Here is an 11,373-nt window from a genome sequence, read left to right as displayed (position 1 = left end):
GCGTTGAGCCAGCCTGGCCCGCCAGCAGCAGGCCCCTGCCTCCACATATGGATGGCCAGCTCAGTGATTTACACAGCCTCCGCCCAGGGGTGGCATGTCCAGTTGTGTACAGAGGGTTGGTGCTAATTGAAAGTTGGCAGTGGAATTAAAGCCAGTTCAATGTCTGTACTTTATATTTCTAAACACCTGGTCTCATGTAAAAATGAAAGAGGTCAATATTCTTGTCACTATATGAAGCGTTAACATTAGTACTGAAATACAACTATTATAATGATCTCTTAAGCTAAGAATAAGGACTTTACCACTGTTTTGTTAGGACTGTAAAATGTACCAATGGAATGACGTTTGTTTTGATTGCAAGAGTCTTCTAAGGCGGTCCTTGGCTGGTTTACCAGTAGTGAGGTTGAGATAGGAGACCCTGCTCTTGACAAGGCCAGACTCAAGAACAGAGAAGTGAAAAAGGAGAGGAAGGCAGTGAGAGGGAGACAGACAGCAGAGGAGGGGGAGTGTACTGGGGGCTTGGGCAGCAGTGGTAGCAGCGACTGTTACAGAAGGAGTTAAAGTGAGACAGTAAAGTGAATCCAGATGTGCTGTTATTATTAATATCTCTGGCTGATGAATGGGAAGGTAAAATTACAGGCGCCAGCCAGGGAGGCCCCGCGCGCTGCCCTGCCACCCAGGCGCGTCCCAGCTCACCTCACCTCCACGGCTCCAGCACTAGCCTAGCGCCATGCTCCCTGTGATCCGCAACGGCAGGCAGACGCTCCGAAGGCCTCCACGTGGTTTCAACACGTCACACAGGCAAAGAGAGCAACAGCCTTAACCCCAACTCAATCTTCAATTTCAAAACATTGAACACCGTGATTGATATTAAAATGGAATGATCTGAGAGGTAGATGATCCTAAGCATTGTGAGGCATGAGGAGGACCAGACACAAATCTGTAGTAACAGACACCGGCAGGTAGCAAGTTACTGCAGAAAGGGGCTAAAGAGCTGAGGCTGAGATTTAAACACCCTTTAACGATAAAAGCTAAGACTTCCACTTCATTGCCTTTGAAATCCAACTGAGAAAGCCTTACACCTCTGGTTTGTACTGTAGGAAATCTATAATCACTCCTAAACGGCTTTATTGGTACTATTGGCTCTTCACACCTCTTTCTCACACCGTTTGCCTTTGAATTGGTGTTGATCTATAGTGGGCATGTAAAGCGGTAACAAACAGACACAGAGAGGGCAGATTTCATAGGGTGAGTTCTATGGAGGCAGGACCTCTCTCACTCACCCCATCATCATAAAAAATGACACCAGACAGGGCAGTTTATGACAAGTTCCTACTGCGGTTTAATCAAAACCTATAATGCCAGAGTCATTCCTGAGGGCTGGCTGGCTGCTGGAGTGTGGAACTGTCAGCTCAGCTCACCGCTCTGTCACAGTAGTTGTTTACGGGAGCAGCAGGAGAGCCCAGAGAGGAGGGGGAGGTTGCTCCTGAAAGACTGACACAAGGGGGACTGGTGGGGGAAGCAGAAGGGGAGTAGAGATGGAGGGACGGGGTGGGGTTTGAGAAACGAGTGTAAATCCACTGGGGAGATGGAGCCTGGTTGGCTGCAGGGGCTGTTGTTTTAACCATCAGGGGAGTCCCTCTCGGGTTGCTGTCCCCCAGCCGTCCTGGGGGAGATCACAGCGAGCCTCCCTGTCGCTGTCTGCTCCCTGCACCCCGCATGGGGCCCCCATCTCTCCACATCACAGCTTAGAAGAATGTCTCATGCGGTCTTACTTTCCCCCTTTGTGCATTTTCAGCGCAGGGATACCAGACACACCATGCTTAATGACTGGCAGTGGTCGCCAGAGGAATGGCTGTTTTGTTGCTACTGCCAAGAGTGTTATACAGTATGCAAACGTCAGGGCACACCCCTATCCCCGCCCCCCTCTTATAAACTGCCCCGTGGTGTTGAATAGACTAGTAAAGTAGTAGAGAGCTGAGAGACAGACTGGACATGGTTTGGGCATTTATCATGGAGGGAGGTGTCGCTGTGCGCACCAGGGAGAGCAGATTGTATGGGGCCATTCTCCACGGTAGAGAGGAAGAAGCCCTCAAAAGCACTCCACACTCCCCTGCTGAACTACAGGCAGAGACAGCACCTCTGTCTCCAGACAGAACTGAACCAATAGCTACATGAATAATGGCCACTGAAATACATTTACATTTACATTTAAGTCATTTAGCAGACGCTCTTATCCAGAGCGACTTACAAATTGGAATATGTCGTATTATTGTACAATCATACAATCATTTTAAAGTCCGTAATATGAATTGAATCTAATTTCTATTTTTATCTTCTGTTTCACAGTGAAGTCTATTTTCAATGACAATAATAAACTTAAACCAGTGTATGGATGACCATAACTTTAATGGGTCCAATGTGATGTAACACATTTAAGATGGGTGTATCATGACCAGGATTGAATCCTCTACAATGGCGGTGAATTAGTGAGAACAATTCCAACAGGAAAATGTTCATTGATTTCAGATTAATGCACTGTAACTGAGACTTGTGGGTCAGACTAAAGCCATTTTAAGGTTGGATTTCTAGTCTGAAAAACGAGCAGACCTTTTGAAATGGCTGGAGTCAGTCTGATTAGACTACTCCCCAAGGAGACATTTCCACCCTTCCTCCACAAATATCATGTTTTTATTTAATGTAATATGCTCTCTGTAAGAGGTGATGTTTCAGAACTATATACATTACCAAATTATATAAACATTTAACATTTACCAGCTCATATTTTAATGCAATGCAGAAAGACAAAACTAGCACAGTGTTATTTTGGTAAAGGCAAACCTAGACTTATAGATGACCTGCTGTTTTGCGACATGGTGATTCAAGATGTAAGGACAGATTGTCATCAAGGTCCAGTGATCAAAAGAGACACAGAGATCAGCAGGACAGTTCACTAGACTGTTCACCAGACATGTTTTACAGGACCGCCACATATGATCTTTCACCTCATCCCCTCATGGTGTTTGGAGGACAGTCTAAATTAACACATTTACACGTGACTTCAAATGTGTTAGTTAAGTATACATCTTTCACCAAGTGGAGTAAATCCAGAAGCTTGGTCAGATAGTAAGCTTTGGGGATCAAAGACATTCTCTGTCAGCATGGCTGTTCGACTGTGAAGCCTCACTTGAACCCCTGAATAGAGGGAATCCTCTATGAGATACAGACAGAGAGGGGATCAGTGGTCGGCTCAGGGAGGGGAAGAGGGGGTTGAAAGCAAACAGCCCACTGCCAGTGTGATATATGTTTAAGCCCATTGGGTGTAGAGCAGAGACACCCAGCTTAAGATCTTTAACTTGTCTCAGGAACCAGGATGGTCGATCCCTGCCGACTCCGTGATTCAAGCTGTTGCGTTATTAAAGAAAAACAAAACCCACGGTAAAACGGCCATATGAAGGCTAAGGAGAAAGAGCTTTCTGTCTGCAAGCAAATCTGTAGTTATAGAAATAAATTATTTTCTTCCTATTGACGGAAAATATGTTATTGCATGATATGTTGTTTTAAGGAGACGTAACATTTGAACTCAATTTGAGACCCTCTCTAAAACAACAAAATTATCTTTAACAGTCTATAAATGTTTGTATAACTGTCTGTCTGAATCTCATATCTTGCATAATCCTGTACATCCTTAGCTAGCTATATTTTAAAGGGCTGAATTATGTAACCTCTGTCAGGGGTTCTATTGCACAAACCTGACAGTAGGTCTATCAAAGTATGTTCTGTCTGGAAGTATTGAATGTCAATGATGTCAATACATTTATTCTGCCATCAGCTTAATCATTTTTGCCAATGTCTTTTCAAGTCATACTCTGGGGTGTGATCAAGACAACCTAGAAAATCAGCTCTGTTTGGGGGCAATATTGGTTTGAGTATAGGAAGTAAGAAAATAGAGGCTGAGAGAAAGATACCCTGGGCTCTGACAGACCATGTTTAAATATCAGTCCGACACCAGCCCAGCTCCGCAGTGTGACTGAAACTCTGACTCGTCACGCTGTAACATTTAATTAGGAGTCACTCGGATTACCTGTGCAGCCAGTCCAGAGACTCAGCTGAGAGGCTCTGAAAGACCACCCATTCCCTCAAGAGCACGTCTTGTGTTGTTTCTGTAAATTATTTTAATAGCAGGGGACTGGGCTTTGTAGAGGGGGTCAGGTCTGGGTGGGTTGACTGAGTCTGACGAGGCACGCCACCCGTTGACAGACAGTGGTTGGGCATTTCATACACCTACCTCATTCGTTCATATCAATGTTTTATCAAACTGAAATAGAAACTCTATATAGAATTTCTGCATCAACAAACAGATTTGGCTGGTGAGGACAGATGAGCGAGTGTGATGGGTGAATGGAGCTGGGTGGAGGGCCCTGTGGTAGGGTTGTTAATATTGTCTTTATTAATCTGATCGGGCAGAAACCCATTACCACATTGACTTACATAACTGATGTTATATTTTCTTTAACAGAGCTGGATATATACCTTCGTTTCTTGAGCCCTGTTAGGACTTGGGATCCTCTACACCCCAAAAACTGACAGTTGGGTTCCAGTCTGGCGTTGGCACTGAGAGGGGGTGCCTGGGGTGCTGGTGGCTCCAAGGAGATGACAATGAATGATGTGCGGCTGGTCACTCAGACACACGGCTTGGCGTCTCCCAAGACCTTGGAAAGAGAACAAACACAGAGAGGTCAGACAAAACAAAGTGCTGTCCATCCTTGTCTCTCAGAACCCTACTAAATAACCAAAGCATCACAGGCAAAGCTGGTCCCCAGGTCATTTTAAATCCAGCTCAGAGAGGGGACAAGTAGAGACTAAACAGTGGTGTAGGCTGAGATAATGAGATTGAGATTTTAATTATAGACATTACAACATATTGATATTTAGGTGCAACACTATTGAGACACATTCCATGTTTATGAGAGGCTGTCCTATGGTTGGTCAGGTCTCTAGGTTTTCTGTTCCCTAATGGTGACATTAGATATCTCAATGTGTATCACTGTTGATGTAAGTGTGGTTGCACCAAGTCCAGCAGTAATCAGCTGCACTGCACCACATTCCACAGGGGCAGCATCACACTGTGTTTTCCTAAGGAAATAGATTCATCATAAGTCATCATACTAACTGCCACATCATACAAAACAGCCCTTTGTCAATTTGTCCAGCTGTAAACCTTTTCAACATTAATTAGCAAACATGTTGAAAAAACTGTCCAGCAGAACATCAATCTCAACGGAACTTCATGTCAAAGGTTAATGTAACGAATAATCGGTAAAGAGATTCTCTCCAAAGCAGTGAGTTAACATCTTTCTGACAGATACATTCTTATGAATCCTTTTCTTTCACTATTGTTTTAAATGGGTAAATCTTCTGGTGTAGTTGTACATTATCACAGCCCTTCTGCTCAGATTATTGGTCAACTGAACAGCGCTACGAGTGGCAGCCAGTCAGCAGGTGGCAGTCTTATCAGGAAAGCCAAGTGAGACTTGACTTGATACTGGACAGTCAACTTTCAGATGGTTTAGAGTCTCGCCACGGGACTCTGATTACACCCGAATAAGCAACCTCCTTTATAGAATACACTCTACTGCACACAGTCAAACAGAACAATAAAGGAATTGTCCTGGAACATAGCGCAGGGGAACAGCCAAGGTCGTTTTCCGTGTTGAATTACTGTATTTAAAAACAATTGTGAAACCACATGTTCAAATATACATAATTTGAACTAAATATTGTTGGAATTTCTAAATAGAGGGCTTTATGTTGCATAGATCTGTCATGGACATTATATAACTAGCTCAAACCATATGTACCAAACATTTGCTCAATGTGAAGGACTGAGAATGTTTAAAATCATCTGATTCTGGCTCGTTTTCTTTCCAGCACCCACAGTGAGACGTCTGTCTGACTAGCTTTGTTCATTCTGATAGACAGATACATTCAAAGGCTTTTGTAGTTGTAACAGTAAAAGGTCAATTTTCCGATTCCTCTGAATGTCGACGACATTGAATAATATGCCGTCTAATCTGTGTTGCAGATTATTAAACTATTCACAAGAGCCAGACAAAGGTCAGTAACTCACAAGACTGATATACTTGACATAATATGCCCCCAAAAATGTAATGGACTGCTTTCAAAATCTAGGAGTCGGCATATACAGTATAACAACTTACCTCAGGTTACCTCTGAGAAGCACTCAGGACACAAAATTATACATTTGTTTTCCCTTCAGCAAATGAGACTTCCAGATAAATTGGTTCAGTCTCACATTCAGAGAGGTATTTGAAGGGAATAGCATATTGCTCTCAAAATATTTGTACAGTTAAATCTGTGAGTGAGTATATATCCTCATTTTGACACTGGTGAGACGCTGTCTGACGCTGTTCATTGAGTAGGATACATTCATGTTTGTCATTTATTGTAACAGTAAAAGGTCTTGTCCCTGTGCTCCCCACATTGAATAATTCCCTCTGCTGGTCTTGTTTGGTTCTAAACTATTCACAAGAGCCAGACAAAGGTCAGTAACTCACAAGACTGATATACTTGACATAATATGCCCCCAAAAATGTAATGGACTGCTTTCAAAATCTAGAGTCGGCATATACATAACAACTTACCTCAGGTTCCTCTGAGAAGCACTCAGGACACAAAATTATACATTTGTTTTCCCTTCAGCAAATGAGACTTCCAGATAAATTGGTTCAGTCTCACATTCAGAGAGGTATTTGAAGGGAATAGCATATTGCTCTCAAAATATTTGTCCTGTATATATCCTCATTTTGACACTGGTGCATAGCAATGTGGAGCTAAAACAAACTGCAACATGGGGAATCATCCCACGTAAGAACCATGGCACCAGACCTATTCAGACAGCTTTAATGGCAAGCTCTGTGAGAATCCACTCTGGGCTTAAATTCCTTCCAGTATTTGTGAGAGTGCTTAATAACTGTAGAATTAAACTAATTACAAACACAATGTTATGGCGACAGAGCAGATAGATGCCAGGCTTGAAACCCTGAGAATCTGCACCTATCTCTGATTAGAAAAACAAGCTTACAAACTATGGTCTTAGTGGGAGGATTAAGTTGGATACAAAGAAGAAAAAGAAAAAAGAAAGAAAGAAAGCATGATATTCAGGAGGTTTGATTTGTCTATAGCAGAAACTAACCATGAAACCCAAACAAAATGCTCATGTGCAGTATGGTAAAGTGAACGTTATTTTTCCAGGAAAAGTGAAAGAGACAGAATTCCCGTTGCTATGGCTGCAGCCCTTAAACACATCCAGTTCCCTGGTATGTGTGAATTCAAGGGCAAAGCCGTAATGAACAGTGGCTTTAATGACACTGCAATATGTGCGCTTGCCACAGTGTGTATTACTACAGTTAACTGGGGCTGTAATGAGATAGTCTTTCAGGCATGAGTCTGAGAGGAGACAGACAAAGAGCAGGGTTCAATCATATATATGTGCATTAATCAGGGAGAGAGAGAGGAGAGAGTCACTACTGGTTATTACTGCTGCTGTAGCCACACCAGGTCAGCCCAGGTGGGGGAGAGGCTCTTTACTGCATTCATCATTTCAGACAATGAAATCAAAACAATACATCAAAACTATATATGGGAGCCACAGGTTTAACATTCATAGGTTTGGTCATTTTAGGGGAAAGACAAATACGGTTTGAACAATATGAACGTAATCCGTAGTTAGAAACTCAGGTGAATTCTATATTTGACTAAGAACAGTTAGTTGTAAGTATGCTGTAAAGACAGAAGAGGACAGTAATACTGTCTGAATGGTTGTCTGTCTGCTACCACCACTGTTTGTGGAACCAGAGGGTACGAGGCCTGCTGGTCTTTGATTCTGGGAACGCGTAAATCTATAGACTGAAACATTTCATTTGTGGTATTTATTTTGTTTATTGGTACCTAAATGGCCCCATCCATCTCTGACCAAGACAAGGTTGGTTTTGATTAGGGAATTTGCTGTTAAGAAGTTTATAGAATAACACTCGAGTTCACAGATGGGTTTACTGATGGTTACTCAAAGGTGTTATTACCTATATGCATAGCACTCCTTTATCATGTCAGTCACTACAGTCAAGGACAATCCTCAGAAACCAATGGGGTCCATTTAAGCAAACCACTACTCACGACTCATACCAACATGCCAAAATCATTATGTCCATTTAAAACTCCAACTATTGAAAGTGTGTTGTATGTTGTAGTATGAAGAATTTGTGAAGTGAAGAATTTATGTTGTTTCGACATTCTCCTTCAGAGACCGATTCTAACCACAGAATTTATTCAATGTGGTAAATCTGCATTCTATTGATTACAGTGATAAATCATTATCTTAACTATAAACAGTTATATTTTTCTAAATGGAAATCCAGCAAAGAAATTTAGAAATTAATTTTTAAAACACTCACATTAGTGTTTTTCAGGTCTCATCTTTTTTTCCACAAAAGGTATTTACTATTGTTTAAACACTTGACTTGTACAAAACATTCCAATCTGTATTTTCTGGATGGTTTGCACATTCTGTCACTTATTCATGTCATCTACTTCCTCAGTGCTCTAGTACTACTTCCTCAGTGCTCTAGTACTACTTCCTCAGTGCTCTAGTACTACTTCCTCAGTGCTCTAGTACTACTTCCTCAGTGCTCTAGTACTACTTCCTCAGTGCTCTAGTACTATTCTGCTCTATGTGGTCTGCAGGCAGCTGTAGTAAAGCAAAAACAGTCATCGCTTCTTCTACTGGAGGGGTATTGACATAATAGGAGGTATGAGGTCCCAGAGGAGTTTCATTAAATGGAATTTATAAGAACAGAAGAGGGGGTAATGAGTAATCACTCAAAATGTTTGCAATCAGATATTTGCCAAATTTATATTTTGGGGGTAAAACGTTTTTGAAAAGAGCAATGGAGAAAAAGACTTGACATTTTCACAATAGTAGTGGTGGTAGTCCTCAACAACTCCTTAATGAAGAGAGGAGCCAATATAGCCTCTGTAGTTAGGCTACCAGAGCTGAGGAGAGCTTGCATGCCCCCTTTTGGCTCTTTGGGGAAGAATGGTCATCATCTAGATTCAGAGGAGGGTCACCAATCTGAGAGAGAATGCAGATGCTGCTTCTCCATATCCAAATGAAATGCTTCACCTACTCCATGCCGCTTTGTTTCAAGCTGCTTGGCTGACTGCAGGTCTGGACTCCTGATTACAGTGATAGACATGCAGGAATCTGGAGTTGGCTGCCAGAAACCACAGAAGGAAAGGAGAGGACCCTGAGTCTGCGGTCAGACGGTCGGGAGAGGTAAACAGGAGTAGCCCCTCCTTGGAATGCAAGGCCTGTGTTGGCCCAGAGACTAGGTTACGTATGGAGGAGGTGCCAGTCCCAGTCCACGGCAGCTCAACAGAAAACACAATTATTTTTAATGAATGCAAAGACACACCAAGGAAAACAAATACCTGACATTAAGCTCGCGCCAAAGCCTTAGCAATTTTGTTTAATGCAGCTTACACTGTGCATTACTATTACGTGATTGAATCTGTACTTGCGCAGACAAGCAGTAAAGCTTAGTCATTTAAACGTAGAAATGCATTCATTATAACCATACCATAAGACCAGCAATGGGTGTTAATTACGGTCTGTGTGTACCTCTCTCTTTTTGACAGCGGCCTGCAGAACAACAGAACGTTTTGCAGTTATTGTTACTCCTCTGAAAAGTTGAAAAATAGCCTGTATCATAGTCTGTTTTCTCAACATCATCATAGACACAAGCCTGCATTCTAATGACCAGAGAATTTAGGGACCGTAACAGCAGGTAGAAAGTGAATGGGAAAAAAATCAACATCCAGTCACAGGCATTAGCCACGTGTCTGACCCAGTTCACAAAAATACATTTTATTTTTAAATCTTCCGTGTATTTTTGTAGCCTGTAAATGTATGCTCAAGTCAGGAAAAGGCTTCTCTTTTTTGTGTGTTTTATTTTGTTTAAAAGGACCCGTATTTCACACCGACATTATTTTCTGTTCGTTGAATGAGGAGCTGTTTGCAGAAAGATTGATGGATGAAAATCAAACATTATCTTACAGAGCTGTAACGATCCAAAATCCATAAATACCCCTGAGTGCCCAACAGCAGCCTGCCATCCTGGTGATTTCCGAGTTCCGTAGCAGGAGAGCCCTGGGACAATATTGTGTCTCTCCATGTTTGTAAAGAGACCATTCATTACTTCAGTAGCAGGCTAAACGTTGGCCCTGAGGAACAGACTAGACTCTCCCAGAACCGGAATGGCTCCCGCCAAATGAGCTATCATACAGAGATACATTATTTACCATCCTAGACAAGCATGTTTTTAAAACAGAAAGAGTCAAACATCAAGTGTTTTGACTGCAAGCTTTCTCAACTCAACTAAATCATTCTCTGTGGTAATAAGAACATTAACACAGCCATTATAAAAGTATTGTCAAACAGTTGGATTCCTGGCCTGGTATCCTGATATACGGCTTGCTACGGTTCAACATTTCTCCAAAATAAAAGGGGACACAAACTGAGCACACATAGCAATACAGACAGAGGAATAAGCTATAACTAAGCTATGCCAATTGTTGAGAGATGCAAATACAATACTGCTATACATCTTTTTTTAACCATAAAACTAATGGAGTTAAGCAATCCCTCCTAAAAATTCTCATTTTGCAGGGCTGAGTTATTTCCAACATCATAAATACATGCGTATGCAGCCTATTGCTGGACATTAGTTATACTATTGGTTATTCAAAATGCTCTTACTTCTGGAAGTAAGTTTGGACTGTATTAATTAAGTAAAATATGTGATTGGCACAAGTACCCAGCAGTTCTCAAAGATGCTGTTGAAATGAACCAGTGCGACAGGGTTGATTGATATTCATAATGTAAAGGAAATATTTTTAATTTACTAGGCAAGTCAGTTAAAAACAAATTATTATTTACAATGACAGTCTAGGTTAACTGACTTGTTCAGGGGCAGAACGACAGATTTATAACTTGTCAGCTCGGGGATGTGATCTAGCAATAGCAATATTTCGGTTACTGGCCCAAAGCTCTAACCACTAGGCTACCTATGCAGAAGAAAATAAGTGTATAACCTTAAGATTGGGCCTTATTGAATAGAAGTAAAGCAAGGCAACTGTGCTCAGTTAGAACCACATGTGAGTCTGCATGTATAATTGAGTTGAACTACAGTTGATTTGCACAACACTGTATAAAATCATATAAAAGCCTATTCAGGATCAAGGATTCCGATTCCCACAGCACACCGATATCTATAATTGTAATCTATTAAAAAT

This window comes from Oncorhynchus gorbuscha, linkage group LG16, assembly GCF_021184085.1.
Source record: "Oncorhynchus gorbuscha isolate QuinsamMale2020 ecotype Even-year linkage group LG16, OgorEven_v1.0, whole genome shotgun sequence".
Taxonomy (NCBI): domain Eukaryota; kingdom Metazoa; phylum Chordata; class Actinopteri; order Salmoniformes; family Salmonidae; genus Oncorhynchus; species Oncorhynchus gorbuscha.
This window is presented reverse-complemented; position numbering follows the sequence as displayed.